The sequence below is a fragment of the Salmo salar genome, unplaced genomic scaffold, assembly GCF_905237065.1.
Source record: "Salmo salar unplaced genomic scaffold, Ssal_v3.1, whole genome shotgun sequence".
Taxonomy (NCBI): domain Eukaryota; kingdom Metazoa; phylum Chordata; class Actinopteri; order Salmoniformes; family Salmonidae; genus Salmo; species Salmo salar.
In genome coordinates this window covers 5,575-24,887 of record NW_025549513.1, presented here as the reverse complement: position 1 = coordinate 24,887, position 19,313 = coordinate 5,575, and the positions used below count along the sequence as shown (strand labels likewise).

At 52.2% G+C, this 19,313-nt stretch overlaps 1 long non-coding RNA gene across 1 annotated transcript; it reads right to left on the bottom strand.

Annotated features, from left to right (window-relative positions):
• Window positions 1–828: 828 nt before the first annotated feature.
• On the bottom strand, window positions 829–13,449 carry LOC123738339 (uncharacterized). Its single transcript, XR_006767495.1, has 3 exons — window positions 13,305–13,449; window positions 1,790–1,914; window positions 829–935 (listed from the first exon to the last, which is right to left on the bottom strand). It is a non-coding gene; the product is annotated as an uncharacterized lncRNA (long non-coding RNA).
• Window positions 13,450–19,313: the final 5,864 nt, after the last annotated feature.

The window sequence follows — 19,313 nt, the reverse complement described above, 5'->3', positions numbered from 1 at the left end:
ACCAAGTACAGAGCCCTGGGGCACACCACTACAGACAGACAATTTAATAGACATGAGCCCATCAAACAGAGTGCACAGTTCTATCAGACAGATAGTTAACAAAACATGTAACTGCTCTGAAAGACCTACACTCGACAATCTCTGCCTCAGTATAGCATGATCAACTGTATCAAAAGCCTTAGAGAGATCAATATATAAAAACTATTTTAGCAGTTCACTAACAAGGGCTTCAAGTATTTTCGCCAGTGGTGACAGCTTTGAACATTGGCCGAGAATTATTTAAAATAGTTGGATCTCCCCTTTTAAAAGCGGTCGGACAAATGCTGATTTGGAATTTCATTCCATTCCAGGGTTAGATTAAACAGATATGTAAGTGGTTCAGCTATGAAATCAGCTGCCAGATTTAAAAAGCAGGGATCCAGAAGATAAGGACCTGCAAGCTTTCTCTGATCTAAGGATTTCAGGGCTTTATGTACCACCTGCACTGAGAATGACAAAAAGCTAAAAGTTAGACCATCTCTCACTGGTTCATCCACACAGGGTTGTACAGAGACAGAGGATACTGAATCAAACAGCCTACCAGATGATACAACTTGCTCATTGAAACAATTCAGCTTTTCAGTTGTGTCATATACAGCAACAGAGTCCTTCAAAACACAAGACAGTAATTCATTAACATTACCAGACAGACTTAATAGCCTTCCAAAACTTTCTAGATTGACGATGAAAAAACCCCGATTTAATCCATTTTAGAATAAGGCTGTAACGTAACAAAATGTGGAACAAGTCAAGAGGTCTGAATACTTTCTGAATGCTCTGTAGTGGTGTGTGTTCTCACCCTGTCCTTGTCAAAAGCAGCCTTGGTGGCTGACTGCAGCATCTGGAGCACTAACATATCAGACAGCTCCTCCTGGAAGACCTCCCCAACACATTCCCTGAGAGGAGGAGAGAGGGAGGAGAGGGAGAGAGGGAGGAGAGGGAGGAGTGGGGAAGGAGGAGAGGGAGGAGTGGGGAAGGAGGAGAGGGAGGAGTGGGGAAGGAGGAGAGGGAGGAGTGGGGAAGGAGGAGAGGGAGGAGTGGGGGAGGGAGGAGAGGCAGGGGGGAGGGAGGGAGGGAGGAGGAGAGGGAGGAGTGGGGGAGGGAGGAGAAGGAGAGGGGGAGGAGAGGGAGGGAGCGAGGGGGAAGAGGAGAGGGAGAGGAGAGGGAGGGAGCGCAGGGGGAAGAGGAGAGGGAGGAGAGAGAGGAGAGGGGGGAGCGCAGGGGGAAGAGGAGAGGGAGGAGAGAGAGGGAGAGGGGAGGGAGGAGAGGGAGGGGGAAGAGGAGAGAGCGAGGGTAGGGGGAGAGAGCGAGGGGTAGAGAGAGGGAGGGAGAGGAGAGGGAGAGGGGAAGAGAGAGGAGAAAGCGAGGGGTAGAGAGAGGAGAGAGCGAAGGGGAGAGGGGAGAGAGCGAGGGGAGAGGGAGAGAGCGAGGGGAGAGAGAGGGAGAGGAGAGGGAGAGGGAGAGGGGAAGAGAGAGGAGAAAGCGAGGGGTAGAGAGAGGAGAGAGCGAGGGGAGAGGGAGAAGGGAGAGAGGGACAGGAGAGAGAGGGGACAGGGGAGAGGGGGGACAGGGACATGAGAGAGAGAGAGGGTACAGGGACAGGGGAGAGAGCGAGGGATAGAGAGGAGAGAGCGAGGGAGAGCGGGGAGAAGGGAGAGAGGGACAGGAGAGAGAGCGAGAGAAAATTAATAGACGGGCAAGCTGATGGGTTGTCCACATTGACAGTTTGTGTGTGTGCGCGGTCTCTCACATGTTGACGATGAGTGTGTCGGTGAGGTTGCCTAGCGACCAGGCGGCCTTGGAGCGGACATTGGGTGAGCGGTCGTCCAGGGCTGTCAGGATGGCATTGGCCGTGTCTGCTACAAACATCACATCCTGTAGAGACATGATGTCACTTCCTGTACAGCAGAGATCCTTCCTCTACTCTAGCAGACTAATCATCATCATCATCATCATCATCACCCTGACTAGCTGAACCAGCTGGGTGTTATAAACAGACTCACCACTACCACCCTGACTAGCTGAACCAGCTGGGTGTTATAAACAGACTCACCACCACCACCCTGACTAGCTGAACCAGCTGGGTGTTATAAACAGACTCACCACCACCCTGACTAGCTGAACCAGCTGGGTGTTATAAACAGACTCACCACCACCACCCTGACTAGCTGAACCAGCTGGGTGTTATAAACAGACTCACCACCACCCTGACTAGCTGAACCAGCTGGGTGTTATAAACAGACTCACCACCACCACCCTGACTAGCTGAACCAGCTGGGTGTTATAAACAGACTCACCACCACCCTGACTAGCTGAACCAGCTGGGTGTTATAAACAGACTCACCACCACCACCCTGACTAGCTGAACCAGCTGGGTGTTATAAACAGACTCACCACCACCCTGACTAGCTGAACCAGCTGGGTGTTATAAACAGACTCACCACCACCCTGACTAGCTGAACCAGCTGGGTGTTATAAACAGACTCACCACCACCCTGACTAGCTGAACCAGCTGGGTGTTATAAACAGACTCACCACTACCCTGACTAGCTGAACCAGCTGGGTGTTATAAACAGACTCACCACCACCCTGACTAGCTGAACCAGCTGGGTGTTATAAACAGACTCACCACCACCCTGACTAGCTGAACCAGCTGGGTGTTATAAACAGACTCACCACCACCCTGACTAGCTGAACCAGCTGGGTGTTATAAACAGACTCACCACCACCCTGACTAGCTGAACCAGCTGGGTGTTATAAACAGACTCACCACCACCACCCTGACTAGCTGAACCAGCTGGGTGTTATAAACAGACTCACCACCACCACCCTGACTAGCTGAACCAGCTGGGTGTTATAAACAGACTCACCACCACCACCCTGACTAGCTGAACCAGCTGGGTGTTATAAACAGACTCACCACCACCCTGACTAGCTGAACCAGCTGGGTGTTATAAACAGACTCACCACCACCACCCTGACTAGCTGAACCAGCTGGGTGTTATAAACAGACTCACCACCACCCTGACTAGCTGAACCAGCTGGGTGTTATAAACAGACTCACCACCACCACCCTGACTAGCTGAACCAGCTGGGTGTTATAAACAGACTCACCACCACCCTGACTAGCTGAACCAGCTGGGTGTTATAAACAGACTCACCACCACCACCCTGACTAGCTGAACCAGCTGGGTGTTATAAACAGACTCACCACCACCCTGACTAGCTGAACCAGCTGGGTGTTATAAACAGACTCACCACCACCCTGACTAGCTGAACCAGCTGGGTGTTATAAACAGACTCACCACCACCACCCTGACTAGCTGAACCAGCTGGGTGTTATAAACAGACTCACCACCACCACCCTGATTAGCTGAACCAGCTGGGTGTTATAAACAGACTCACAACCACCCTGACTAGCTGAACCAGCTGGGTGTTATAAACAGACTCACCACCACCCTGACTAGCTGAACCAGCTGGGTGTTATAAACAGACTCACCACCACCACCCTGACTAGCTGAACCAGCTGGGTGTTATAAACAGACTCACCACCACCACCCTGACTAGCTGAACCAGCTGGGTGTTATAAACAGACTCACCACCACCCTGACTAGCTGAACCAGCTGGGTGTTATAAACAGACTCACCACCACCACCCTGACTAGCTGAACCAGCTGGGTGTTATAAACAGACTCACCACCACCCTGACTAGCTGAACCAGCTGGGTGTTATAAACAGACTCACCACCACCCTGACTAGCTGAACCAGCTGGGTGTTATAAACAGACTCACCACCACCCTGACTAGCTGAACCAGCTGGGTGTTATAAACAGACTCACAACCACCCCTGACTAGCTGAACCAGCTGGGTGTTATAAACAGACTCACCACCACCCTGACTAGCTGAACCAGCTGGGTGTTATAAACAGACTCACCACCCTGACTAGCTGAACCAGCTGGGTGTTATAAACAGACTCACCACCACCACCCTGACTAGCTGAACCAGCTGGGTGTTATAAACAGACTCACCACCACCCTGACTAGCTGAACCAGCTGGGTGTTATAAACAGACTCACCACCACCACCCTGACTAGCTGAACCAGCTGGGTGTTATAAACAGACTCACCACCCTGACTAGCTGAACCAGCTGGGTGTTATAAACAGACTCACCACCACCCTGACTAGCTGAACCAGCTGGGTGTTATAAACAGACTCACCACCACCCTGACTAGCTGAACCAGCTGGGTGTTATAAACAGACTCACCACCCCTGACTAGCTGAACCAGCTGGGTGTTATAAACAGACTCACCACCACCACCCTGACTAGCTGAACCAGCTGGGTGTTATAAACAGACTCACCACCACCCTGACTAGCTGAACCAGCTGGGTGTTATAAACAGACTCACCACCACCACCCTGACTAGCTGAACCAGCTGGGTGTTATAAACAGACTCACCACCACCCTGACTAGCTGAACCAGCTGGGTGTTATAAACAGACTCACCACCACCCTGACTAGCTGAACCAGCTGGGTGTTATAAACAAACTCACCACCCCTGACTAGCTGAACCAGCTGGGTGTTATAAACAGACTCACCACCACCCTGACTAGCTGAACCAGCTGGGTGTTATAAACAGACTCACCACCACCACCCCTGACTAGCTGAACCAGCTGGGTGTTATAAACAGACTCACCACCACCCTGACTAGCTGAACCAGCTGGGTGTTATAAACAGACTCACCACCACCACTGACTAGCTGAACCAGCTGGGTGTTATAAACAGACTCACCACCACCACCCTGACTAGCTGAACCAGCTGGGTGTTATAAACAGACTCACCACCACCCTGACTAGCTGAACCAGCTGGGTGTTATAAACAGACTCACCACCACCACCCTGACTAGCTGAACCAGCTGGGTGTTATAAACAGACTCACCACCACCACCCTGACTAGCTGAACCAGCTGGGTGTTATAAACAGACTCACCACCACCACCCTGATTAGCTGAACATGCTGGGTGTTATAAACAGACTCACCACCACCACCCTGATTAGCTGAACATGCTGGGTGTTATAAACAGACTCACCACCACCCCTGACTAGCTGAACCAGCTGGGTGTTATAAACAGACTCACCACCACCATGACTAGCTGAACCAGCTGGGTGTTATAAACAGACTCACCACCACCCTGACTAGCTGAACCAGCTGGGTGTTATAAACAGACTCACCACCACCACCCTGACTAGCTGAACCAGCTGGGTGTTATAAACAGACTCACCACCCTGACTAGCTGAACCAGCTGGGTGTTATAAACAGACTCACCACCACCACCCTGACTAGCTGAACCAGCTGGGTGTTATAAACAGACTCACCACCACCCTGACTAGCTGAACCAGCTGGGTGTTATAAACAGACTCACCACCACCACCCTGACTAGCTGAACCAGCTGGGTGTTATAAACAGACTCACCACCACCACCCTGACTAGCTGAACCAGCTGGGTGTTATAAACAGACTCACCACCACCACCCTGACTAGCTGAACCAGCTGGGTGTTATAAACAGACTCACCACCACCCTGACTAGCTGAACCAGCTGGGTGTTATAAACAGACTCACCACCACCCTGACTAGCTGAACCAGCTGGGTGTTATAAACAGACTCACCACCACCACCCTGACTAGCTGAACCAGCTGGGTGTTATAAACAGACTCACCACCACCACCCTGACTAGCTGAACCAGCTGGGTGTTATAAACAGACTCACCACCACCCTGACTAGCTGAACCAGCTGGGTGTTATAAACAGACTCACCACCACCACCCTGACTAGCTGAACCAGCTGGGTGTTATAAACAGACTCACCACCCCCTGACTAGCTGAACCAGCTGGGTGTTATAAACAGACTCACCACCACCCTGACTAGCTGAACCAGCTGGGTGTTATAAACAGACTCACCACCACCCTGACTAGCTGAACCAGCTGGGTGTTATAAACAGACTCACCACCACCCTGACTAGCTGAACCAGCTGGGTGTTATAAACAGACTCACCACCACCACCCTGACTAGCTGAACCAGCTGGGTGTTATAAACAGACTCACCACCACCCTGACTAGCTGAACCAGCTGGGTGTTATAAACAGACTCACCACCACCACCCTGACTAGCTGAACCAGCTGGGTGTTATAAACAGACTCACCACCACCACCCTGACTAGCTGAACCAGCTGGGTGTTATAAACAGACTCACCACCACCCTGACTAGCTGAACCAGCTGGGTGTTATAAACAGACTCACCACCACCCTGACTAGCTGAACCAGCTGGGTGTTATAAACAGACTCACCACCACCCTGACTAGCTGAACCAGCTGGGTGTTATAAACAGACTCACCACCACCCCTGACTAGCTGAACCAGCTGGGTGTTATAAACAGACTCACCACCACCACCCTGACTAGCTGAACCAGCTGGGTGTTATAAACAGACTCACCACCACCCCCTGACTAGCTGAACCAGCTGGGTGTTATAAACAGACTCACCACCACCACCCTGACTAGCTGAACCAGCTGGGTGTTATAAACAGACTCACCACCACCCTGACTAGCTGAACCAGCTGGGTGTTATAAACAGACTCACCACCACCCTGACTAGCTGAACCAGCTGGGTGTTATAAACAGACTCACCACCACCACCCTGACTAGCTGAACCAGCTGGGTGTTATAAACAGACTCACCACCACCACCCTGACTAGCTGAACCAGCTGGGTGTTATAAACAGACTCACCACCACCACCCTGACTAGCTGAACCAGCTGGGTGTTATAAACAGACTCACCACCACCACCCTGACTAGCTGAACCAGCTGGGTGTTATAAACAGACTCACCACCACCACCTGACTAGCTGAACCAGCTGGGTGTTATAAACAGACTCACCACCACCACCCTGACTAGCTGAACCAGCTGGGTGTTATAAACAGACTCACCACCACCACCCTGACTAGCTGAACCAGCTGGGTGTTATAAACAGACTCACCACCACCACCCTGACTAGCTGAACCAGCTGGGTGTTATAAACAGACTCACCACCACCACCCTGACTAGCTGAACCAGCTGGGTGTTATAAACAGACTCACCACCACCACCCTGACTAGCTGAACCAGCTGGGTGTTATAAACAGACTCACCACCACCACCCTGACTAGCTGAACCAGCTGGGTGTTATAAACAGACTCACCACCACCACCTGACTAGCTGAACCAGCTGGGTGTTATAAACAGACTCACCACCACCCCTGACTAGCTGAACCAGCTGGGTGTTATAAACAGACTCACCACCACCACCTGACTAGCTGAACCAGCTGGGTGTTATAAACAGACTCACCACCACCACCCCTGACTAGCTGAACCAGCTGGGTGTTATAAACAGACTCACCACCACCACCCTGACTAGCTGAACCAGCTGGGTGTTATAAACAGACTCACCACCACCACCCTGACTAGCTGAACCAGCTGGGTGTTATAAACAGACTCACCACCACCCTGACTAGCTGAACCAGCTGGGTGTTATAAACAGACTCACCACCACCACCCTGACTAGCTGAACCAGCTGGGTGTTATAAACAGACTCACCACCACCCTGACTAGCTGAACCAGCTGGGTGTTATAAACAGACTCACCACCACCCTGACTAGCTGAACCAGCTGGGTGTTATAAACAGACTCACCACCACCCTGACTAGCTGAACCAGCTGGGTGTTATAAACAGACTCACCACCACCACCTGACTAGCTGAACCAGCTGGGTGTTATAAACAGACTCACCACCACCACCCTGACTAGCTGAACCAGCTGGGTGTTATAAACAGACTCACCACCACCACCCTGACTAGCTGAACCAGCTGGGTGTTATAAACAGACTCACCACCACCACCCTGACTAGCTGAACCAGCTGGGTGTTATAAACAGACTCACCACCACCCTGACTAGCTGAACCAGCTGGGTGTTATAAACAGACTCACCACCACCCTGACTAGCTGAACCAGCTGGGTGTTATAAACAGACTCACCACCACCCTGACTAGCTGAACCAGCTGGGTGTTATAAACAGACTCACCACCACCACCCTGACTAGCTGAACCAGCTGGGTGTTATAAACAGACTCACCACCACCCCTGACTAGCTGAACCAGCTGGGTGTTATAAACAGACTCACCACCCCCTGACTAGCTGAACCAGCTGGGTGTTATAAACAGACTCACCACCACCCTGACTAGCTGAACCAGCTGGGTGTTATAAACAGACTCACCACCACCACCTGACTAGCTGAACCAGCTGGGTGTTATAAACAGACTCACCACCACCCTGACTAGCTGAACCAGCTGGGTGTTATAAACAGACTCACCACCACCACCCTGACTAGCTGAACCAGCTGGGTGTTATAAACAGACTCACCACCACCCTGACTAGCTGAACCAGCTGGGTGTTATAAACAGACTCACCACCACCCTGACTAGCTGAACCAGCTGGGTGTTATAAACAGACTCACCACCACCCTGACTAGCTGAACCAGCTGGGTGTTATAAACAGACTCACCACCACCACCCTGACTAGCTGAACCAGCTGGGTGTTATAAACAGACTCACCACCACCCTGACTAGCTGAACCAGCTGGGTGTTATAAACAGACTCACCACCACCACCCTGACTAGCTGAACCAGCTGGGTGTTATAAACAGACTCACCACCACCCTGACTAGCTGAACCAGCTGGGTGTTATAAACAGACTCACCACCACCCTGACTAGCTGAACCAGCTGGGTGTTATAAACAGACTCACCACCACCACCCTGACTAGCTGAACCAGCTGGGTGTTATAAACAGACTCACCACCACCCTGACTAGCTGAACCAGCTGGGTGTTATAAACAGACTCACCACCACCACCCTGACTAGCTGAACCAGCTGGGTGTTATAAACAGACTCACCACCACCCTGACTAGCTGAACCAGCTGGGTGTTATAAACAGACTCACCACCACCACCCTGACTAGCTGAACCAGCTGGGTGTTATAAACAGACTCACCACCACCCTGACTAGCTGAACCAGCTGGGTGTTATAAACAGACTCACCACCACCACCCTGACTAGCTGAACCAGCTGGGTGTTATAAACAGACTCACCACCACCCTGACTAGCTGAACCAGCTGGGTGTTATAAACAGACTCACCACCACCCCTGACTAGCTGAACCAGCTGGGTGTTATAAACAGACTCACCACCACCACCCTGACTAGCTGAACCAGCTGGGTGTTATAAACAGACTCACCACCACCAGCCTGACTAGCTGAACCAGCTGGGTGTTATAAACAGACTCACCACCACCACCCTGACTAGCTGAACCAGCTGGGTGTTATAAACAGACTCACCACCACCACCCTGACTAGCTGAACCAGCTGGGTGTTATAAACAGACTCACCACCACCACCCTGACTAGCTGAACCAGCTGGGTGTTATAAACAGACTCACCACCACCACCCTGACTAGCTGAACCAGCTGGGTGTTATAAACAGACTCACCACCACCACCCTGACTAGCTGAACCAGCTGGGTGTTATAAACAGACTCACCACCACCACCCTGACTAGCTGAACCAGCTGGGTGTTATAAACAGACTCACCACCACCACCCTGACTAGCTGAACCAGCTGGGTGTTATAAACAGACTCACCACCACCACCCTGACTAGCTGAACCAGCTGGGTGTTATAAACAGACTCACCACCACCACCCTGACTGAGCTGAACCAGCTGGGTGTTATAAACAGACTCACCACCACCACCCCTGACTAGCTGAACCAGCTGGGTGTTATAAACAGACTCACCACCACCACCCTGACTAGCTGAACCAGCTGGGTGTTATAAACAGACTCACCACCACCCTGACTAGCTGAACCAGCTGGGTGTTATAAACAGACTCACCACCACCCTGACTAGCTGAACCAGCTGGGTGTTATAAACAGACTCACCACCACCCTGACTAGCTGAACCAGCTGGGTGTTATAAACAGACTCACCACCACCCTGACTAGCTGAACCAGCTGGGTGTTATAAACAGACTCACCACCACCCTGACTAGCTGAACCAGCTGGGTGTTATAAACAGACTCACCACCACCACCCTGACTAGCTGAACCAGCTGGGTGTTATAAACAGACTCACCACCACCCTGACTAGCTGAACCAGCTGGGTGTTATAAACAGACTCACCACCACCCTGACTAGCTGAACCAGCTGGGTGTTATAAACAGACTCACCACCACCACCCTGACTAGCTGAACCAGCTGGGTGTTATAAACAGACTCACCACCACCCTGACTAGCTGAACCAGCTGGGTGTTATAAACAGACTCACCACCACCCTGACTAGCTGAACCAGCTGGGTGTTATAAACAGACTCACCACCCTGACTAGCTGAACCAGCTGGGTGTTATAAACAGACTCACCACCACCACCCTGACTAGCTGAACCAGCTGGGTGTTATAAACAGACTCACCACCACCCTGACTAGCTGAACCAGCTGGGTGTTATAAACAGACTCACCACCACCCTGACTAGCTGAACCAGCTGGGTGTTATAAACAGACTCACCACCACCCTGACTAGCTGAACCAGCTGGGTGTTATAAACAGACTCACCACCCTGACTAGCTGAACCAGCTGGGTGTTATAAACAGACTCACCACCACCACCCTGACTAGCTGAACCAGCTGGGTGTTATAAACAGACTCACCACCACCACCCTGACTAGCTGAACCAGCTGGGTGTTATAAACAGACTCACCACCACCACCCTGACTAGCTGAACCAGCTGGGTGTTATAAACAGACTCACCACCACCACCCTGACTAGCTGAACCAGCTGGGTGTTATAAACAGACTCACCACCACCCTGACTAGCTGAACCAGCTGGGTGTTATAAACAGACTCACCACCACCCTGACTAGCTGAACCAGCTGGGTGTTATAAACAGACTCACCACCACCCTGACTAGCTGAACCAGCTGGGTGTTATAAACAGTGGTGAGACCAGTCTACAGTGGGATGTGGCCTGTCTAGTGGTGAGCCCAGTCTACAGTGGGATGTGTCCTGTCTGGTCTAGTGGTGAGACCAGTCTACAGTGGGATGTGGCCTGTCTAGTGGTGAGACCAGTCTACAGTGGGATGTGGCCTGTCTGGTCTAGTGGTGAGACCAGTCTACAGTGGGATGTGGCCTGTCTAGTGGTGAGACCAGTCTACAGTGGGATGTGGCCTGTCTAGTGGCGAGACCAGTCTACAGTGGGATGTGGCCTGTCTAGTGGTGAGACCAGTCTACAGTGGGATGTGTCCTGTCTAGTGGTGAGACCAGTCTACAGTGGGATGTGGCCTGTCTAGTGGTGAGACCAGTCTACAGTGGGATGTGTCCTGTCTAGTGGTGAGACCAGTCTACAGTGGGATGTGGCCTGTCTGGTCTAGTGGTGAGACCAGTCTACAGTGGGATGTGGCCTGTCTAGTGGTGAGACCAGTCTACAGTGGGATGTGTCCTGTCTAGTGGTGAGACCAGTCTACAGTGGGATGTGGCCTGTCTGGAGTGGCGAGACCAGTCTACAGTGGGATGTGTCCTGTCTAGTGGTGAGACCAGTCTACAGTGGGATGTGGCCTGTCTGGTCTAGTGGTGAGACCAGTCTACAGTGGGATGTGGCCTGTCTAGTGGTGAGACCAGTCTACAGTGGGATGTGGCCTGTCTGGTCTAGTGGTGAGACCAGTCTACAGTGGGATGTGGCCTGTCTAGTGGTGAGACCAGTCTACAGTGGGATGTGTCCTGTCTAGTGGTGAGACCAGTCTACAGTGGGATGTGGCCTGTCTAGTGGCGAGACCAGTCTACAGTGGGATGTGGCCTGTCTGGTCTAGTGGTGAGACCAGTCTACAGTGGGATGTGGCCTGTCTAGTGGCGAGACCAGTCTACAGTGGGATGTGTCCTGTCTAGTGGTGAGACCAGTCTACAGTGGGATGTGGCCTGTCTAGTGGTGAGACCAGTCTACAGTGGGATGTGTCCTGTCTAGTGGTGAGACCAGTCTACAGTGGGATGTGGCCTGTCTAGTGGTGAGACCAGTCTACAGTGGGATGTGTCCTGTCTAGTGGTGAGACCAGTCTACAGTGGGATGTGTCCTGTCTAGTGGTGAGACCAGTCTACAGTGGGATGTGGCCTGTCTGGTCTAGTGGTGAGACCAGTCTACAGTGGGATGTGGCCTGTCTGGTCTAGTGGTGAGACCAGTCTACAGTGGGATGTGGCCTGTCTAGTGGTGAGACCAGTCTACAGTGGGATGTGGCCTGTCTAGTGGTGAGACCAGTCTACAGTGGGATGTGGCCTGTCTAGTGGCGAGACCAGTCTACAGTGGGATGTGGCCTGTCTAGTGGTGAGACCAGTCTACAGTGGGATGTGTCCTGTCTAGTGGTGAGACCAGTCTACAGTGGGATGTGGCCTGTCTAGTGGTGAGACCAGTCTACAGTGGGATGTGGCCTGTCTGGTCTAGTGGTGAGACCAGTCTACAGTGGGATGTGGCCTGTCTAGTGGTGAGACCAGTCTACAGTGGGATGTGTCCTGTCTAGTGGTGAGACCAGTCTACAGTGGGATGTGTCCTGTCTAGTGGTGAGACCAGTCTACAGTGGGATGTGGCCTGTCTAGTGGTGAGACCAGTCTACAGTGGGATGTGGCCTGTCTAGTGGTGAGACCAGTCTACAGTGGGATGTGGCCTGTCTAGTGGTGAGACCAGTCTACAGTGGGATGTGTCCTGTCTAGTGGTGAGACCAGTCTACAGTGGGATGTGGCCTGTCTGGTCTAGTGGTGAGACCAGTCTACAGTGGGATGTGGCCTGTCTAGTGGTGAGACCAGTCTACAGTGGGATGTGGCCTGTCTAGTGGTGAGACCAGTCTACAGTGGGATGTGTCCTGTCTAGTGGTGAGACCAGTCTACAGTGGGATGTGGCCTGTCTAGTGGTGAGACCAGTCTACAGTGGGATGTGGCCTGTCTAGTGGTGAGACCAGTCTACAGTGGGATGTGTCCTGTCTAGTGGTGAGACCAGTCTACAGTGGGATGTGTCCTGTCTAGTGGTGAGACCAGTCTACAGTGGGATGTGGCCTGTCTGGTCTAGTGGTGAGACCAGTCTACAGTGGGATGTGGCCTGTCTGGTCTAGTGGTGAGACCAGTCTACAGTGGGATGTGGCCTGTCTGGTCTAGTGGTGAGACCAGTCTACAGTGGGTATGTACCTCTCGTAGACACGGGAACAGAATGTAGACTCCCAGAGCTCTGACTGCAGCAGCCTTCACCAGAGAGTTATCACTGTAGGTCAGCCCCAACAATACTGTTACACACAGAACCTGGCTCTTCTCCTAGACAGAGAGAGAGAGAGAGAGAGACGGACAGACGGACAGGCGGACAGGACAGACAGAGAGAGAGAGACAGACACACAGAGAGACAAAGAGGTAATTAAAATACAAAAAAATATCAAAATGTTTAGCTACACCTGAATTCAAGTCTCCAATTTAAAGCACTTCAAACCCAAGAGCTGAGCCCAGAAACGAGCCCTCTCAGTCAGCTGGTGGTGGGACTAATGTTTACAATATTGAAAGAAAAATACATCTCAAAGCCGACTAAATTGCTATCTGGCCTTAAACAGAGAATATGAATTGGCTGATTATCTCTACTCTGTCAGAGATACGAAGCAGAGACAGATCCTTACCAAGTACTGGCTGACAGAGAGAGACAGAGACTGACAGAGAGAGACAGAGACTGACAGAGAGAGACAGAGACTGACAGAGAGACACAGAGAGAGACAGAGAGAGACAGAGACTGACAGAGACTGACAGAGAGAGACAGAGACTGACAGAGACTGACAGAGAGAGACAGAGACTGACAGAGAGTCACAGAGACTTACCAAGTACAGGCTGACAGAGAGAGACAGAGACTGACAGAGACTGACAGAGAGAGACAGAGACTTACCAAGTACTGGCTGACAGAGAGAGACAGAGACTTACCAAGTACTGGCTGACAGAGAGAGACAGAGACTGACAGAGACTGACAGAGACTGACAGAGAGAGACAGAGACTGACAGAGAGAGACAGAGAGAGACAGAGACTGACAGAGAGAGACAGAGAGAGACAGAGACTGACAGAGAGAGACAGAGACTGACAGAGAGAGACAGAGACTGACAGAGAGAGACAGAGAGAGACAGAGAGAGACAGAGACTGACAGAGAGAGACAGAGACTGACAGAGAGAGACAGAGACTGACAGAGAGAGACAGAGACTGACAGAGAGACAGAGACTGACAGAGAGAGACAGAGAGACAGAGACTGACAGAGAGAGAGAGAGACAGAGACTTACCAAGTACTGGCTGACAGAGAGAGACAGAGAGAGACAGAGAGAGACAGAGACTGACAGAGACTTACCAAGTACTGCCTGACAGAGAGAGACAGAGACTGACAGAGAGAGACAGAGAGAGACAGAGACTGACAGAGAGAGACAGAGACTGACAGAGAGAGACAGAGACTGACAGAGAGAGACAGAGACTGACAGAGAGAGACAGAGAGAGACAGAGAGAGACAGAGACTGACAGAGAGAGACAGAGACTGACAGAGAGAGACAGAGACTGACAGAGAGAGACAGAGACTGACAGAGAGAGACAGAGACTGACAGAGAGAGACAGAGACTGACAGAGAGAGACAGAGACTTACCAAGTACTGGCTGACAGAGAGAGACAGAGAGAGACAGAGACTGACAGAGAGAGACAGAGACTGACAGAGAGAGACAGAGACTGACAGAGAGAGACAGAGACTGACAGAGAGAGACAGAGACTTACCAAGTACAGGCTGACAGAGACTGACAGAGAGAGACAGAGACTGACAGAGAGAGACAGAGACTGACAGATAGAGACAGAGACTGACAGAGAGAGACAGAGAGAGACAGAGACTGACAGAGAGAGACAGAGACTTACCAAGTACTGGCTGACAGAGAGAGACAGAGACTGACAGAGAGAGACAGAGAGAGACAGAGACTGACAGAGAGAGACAGAGACTGACAGAGAGAGACAGAGAGAGACAGAGAGAGACAGAGACTGACAGAGAGAGACAGAGACTTACCAAGTACTGGCTGACAGAGAGAGACAGAGACTGACAGAGAGAGACAGAGAGAGACAGAGACTGACAGAGAGAGACAGAGACTGACAGAGAGAGACAGAGACAGACAGAGACTGACAGAGAGAGACAGAGACTGACAGAGAGAGACAGAGACTGACAGAGAGAGACAGAGAGAGACAGAGACTGACAGAGAGAGACAGAGACTGACAGAGAGAGACAGAGACTGACAGAGAGAGACAGAGACTTACCAAGTACTGGCTGACAGAGAGAGACAGAGAGAGACAGAGACTGACAGAGAGAGAGAGAGACTGACAGAGAGACAGAGACTGACAGAGAGAGACAGAGACTGACAGAGACTGACAGAGACTGACAGAGACTGACAGAGACTGACAGAGACTGACAGAGACTGACAGAGAGAGACAGAGACTGACAGAGAGAGACAGAGACTTACCAAGTACAGGCTGACAGAGACTGACAGAGAGAGACAGAGACTTACCAAGTACAGGCTGAGTGCCCACCAATTGGCAATAGAAACCGGCAGACATAAAAGACATGGCTACCCAAAGAGGAGCTGAACGAAGGTAGAAACAGAGATGACACTTTCTCCTTTACTGGGATAAATATTCCTTTATTCACAGAAATGAACACATTTATTCCAAATGTGAACTTGTTAAATCCAGAGGAAAAACAAATACTCATGGTGAAGGAGCAACGGCTCCTCTTGGGGATCCTTAATAAATATATAGCTCCTCTTGCAGCCAAATATGCATTTGCCTTCCACAGCCTGAGGCACACTGAACAAGGGGGGCAGGTAGCCTAGTGGTTAGAGTGGAGGGATGGCAGGTAGTCTAGTGGTTAGAGTGGAGGGATGGCAGGTAACCTAGTGGTTAGAGTGGAGGGATGGCAGGTAGCCTAGTGGTTAGAGTGTAGGGATGGCAGGTAGTCTAGTGGTTAGAGTGGAGGGGGGGTAGGTAGCCTAGTGGTTAGAGTGGAGGGATGGCAGGTAGTCTAGTGGTTAGAGTGGAGGGGGGGTAGGTAGCCTAGTGGTTAGAGTGGAGGGATGGTAGGTAGCCTAGTGGTTAGAGTGGAGGGGGGCAGGTAGCCTAGTGGTTAGAGTGGAGGGATGGCAGGTAACCTAGTGGTTAGAGTGGAGGGGGGCAGGTAGTCTAGTGGTTAGAGTGGAGGGGGGGTAGGTAGCCTAGTGGTTAGAGTGGAGGGGGGCAGGTAGTCTAGTGGTTAGAGTGGAGGGGGGTAGGTAGCCTAGTGGTTAGAGTGGAGGGATGGCAGGTAGTCTAGTGGTTAGAGTGGAGGGATGGCAGGTAACCTAGTGGTTAGAGTGGAGGGGGGCAGGTAGTCTAGTGGTTAGAGTGGAGGGGGGTAGGTAGCCTAGTGGTTAGAGTGGGGGGGGCAGGTAGCCTAGTGGTTAGAGTGGAGGGATGGCAGGTAGTCTAGTGGTTAGAGTGGAGGGATGGCAGGTAGTCTAGTGGTTAGAGTGGAGGGATGGCAGGTAACCTAGTGGTTAGAGTGGAGGGGGGGTAGGTAGCCTAGTGGTTAGAGTGGAGGGATGGCAGGTAGTCTAGTGGTTAGAGTGGAGGGATGGCAGGTAACCTAGTGGTTAGAGTGGAGGGATGGCAGGTAGCCTAGTGGTTAGAGTGGAGGGATGGCAGGTAGCCTAGTGGTTAGAGTGGAGGGATGGCAGGTAGCCTAGTGGTTAGAGTGGAGGGGGTAGGTAGCCCTAGTGGTTAGAGTGGAGGGGTGGTAGGTAGCCTAGTGGTTAGAGTGGAGGGGGGGTAGGTAGCCTAGTGGTTAGAGTGGAGGGATGGCAGGTAGCCTAGTGGTTAGAGTGTAGGGGGGGAGGTAGCCTAGTGGTTAGAGTGTAGGGGGGTAGGTAGCCTAATGGTTAGAGTGTAGGGGGGGCAGGTAGCCTAGTGGTTAGAGTGGAGGGATGGCAGGTAGCCTAGTGGTTAGAGTGTAGGGGGGTAGGTAGCCTAGTGGTTAGAGTGGAGGGATGGCAGGTAGCCTAGTGGTTAGAGTGGAGGGATGGCAGGTAGCCTAGTGGTTAGAGTGGAGGGGGGGCAGGTAACCTAGTGGTTAGAGTGGAGGGATGGCAGGTAGCCTAGTGGTTAGAGTGGGGGGGGGGGGCAGGTAACCTAGTGGTTAGAGTGGAGGGATGGCAGGTAGCCTAGTGGTTAGAGTAGAGGGATGGTAGGTAGCCTAGTGGTTAGAGTGTAGGGGGGGGCAGGTAACCTAGTGGTTAGAGTGGAGGGGGGGTAGGTAGCCTAGTGGTTAGAGTGGAGGGATGGCAGGTAGCCTAGTGGTTAGAGTAGAGGGATGGTAGGTAGCCTAGTGGTTAGAGTGTAGGGGGGGGCAGGTAACCTAGTGGTTAGAGTGGAGGGGGTAGGTAGCCTAGTGGTTAGGAGTGTAGGGGGGGTAGGTAGCCTAGTGGTTAGAGTGGAGGGATGGTAGGTAGCCTAGTGGTTAGAGTGGAGGGGGTAGGTAGCCTAGTGGTTAGAGTGTAGGGGGGGTAGGTAGCCTAGTGGTTAGAGTGTAGGGGGTAGGTAGCCTAGTGGTTAGAGTGTAGGTAGCCTAGTGGTTGGAGTGGAGGGGGGGGGCAGGTAACCTAGTGGTTAGAGTGGAGGGGGGGGTAGGTAGCCTAGTGGTTAGAGGTGGAGGGATGGCAGGTAGCCTAGTGGTTGAGTGTAGGGGGTAGGTAGCCTAGTGGTTAGAGTGGAGGGATGGCAGGTAGCCTAGTGGTTAGAGTGTAGGGGGGTAGGTAGCCTAGTGGTTAGAGTGTGGTAGCCTAGTGGTTAGAGTGTAGGTAGCCTAGTGGTTAGAGTGGAGGGGGGGCAGGTAACCTAGTGGTTAGAGTGGAGGGGGTAGGTAGCCTAGTGGTTAGAGTGGAGGGATGGCAGGTAGCCTAGTGGTTAGAGTGTAGGGGGGTAGGTAGCCTAGTGGTTAGAGTGTAGGGGGGGTAGGTAGCCTAGTGGTTAGAGTGGAAGGGGGGCAGGTAGCCTAGTGGTTAGAGTGGAGGGATGGCATGTAGCCTAGTGGTTAGAGTGGAGGGATGGCAGGTAGCCCAGTGGTTAGAGTGGAGGGATGGCAGGTAGTCTAGTGGTTAGAGTGGAGGGATGGCAGGTAGCCTAGTGGTTAGAGTGGAGGGATGGCAGGTAGCCTAGTGGTTAGAGTGGAGGGATGGCAGGTAGCCTAGTGGTTAGAGTGTAAGGGGGGGTAGGTAGCCTAGTGGTTAGAGTGGAGGGGGTAGGTAGCCTAGTGGTTAGAGTGGAGGGATGGCAGGTAGCCTAGTGGTTAGAGTGGAGGGATGGCAGGTAGCCTAGTGGTTAGAGTGGAGGGATGGCAGGTAGTCTAGTGGTTAGAGTGGAGGGATGGCAGGTAGTCTAGTGGTTAGAAGTGGAGGGGGGTAGGTAGCCTAGTGGTTAGAGTGGAGGGATGGCAGGTAGCCTAGTGGTTAGAGTGGAGGGATGGCAGGTAGTCTAGTGGTTAGAGTGGAGGGATGGCAGGTAGCCTAGTGGTTAGAGTGTAAGGGGGGGGTAGGTAGCCTAGTGGTTAGAGTGGAGGGGGGGTAGGTAGCCTAGTGGTTAGAGTGGAGGGATGGCAGGTAGCCTAGTGGTTAGAGTGGAGGGATGGCAGGTAGTCTAGTGGTTAGAGTGTAGGGGGGTAGGTAACCTAGTGGTTAGAGTGGAGGGGGGGGCAGGTAACCTAGTGGTTAGAGTGGAGGGGGTAGGTAGCCTAGTGGTTAGAGTGGAGGGGGGTAGGTAGCCCTAGTGGTTGGAGTGTGGGGGAGGGGGGTAGGTAGCCTAGTGGTTAGAGTGTGAGGGGGGGGGGCAGGTAACCTAGTGGTTAGAGTGGAGGGGGGGAGGTAGCCTAGTGGTTAGAGTGGAGGGATGGCAGGTAGTCTAGTGGTTAGAGTGGAGGGATGGCAGGTAGCCTAGTGGTTAGAGTGGAGGGGGGGGGCAGGTAACCTAGTGGTTAGAGTGGAGGGATGGCAGGTAGCCTAGTGGTTAGAGTGGAGGGGGGTAGGTAGCCTAGTGGTTAGAGTGGAGGGGGGGCAGGTAGCCTAGTGGTTAGAGTGGAGGATGGCGGTAGTCTAGTGGTTAGAGTGTAGGGGGGGGCAGGTAGCCTAG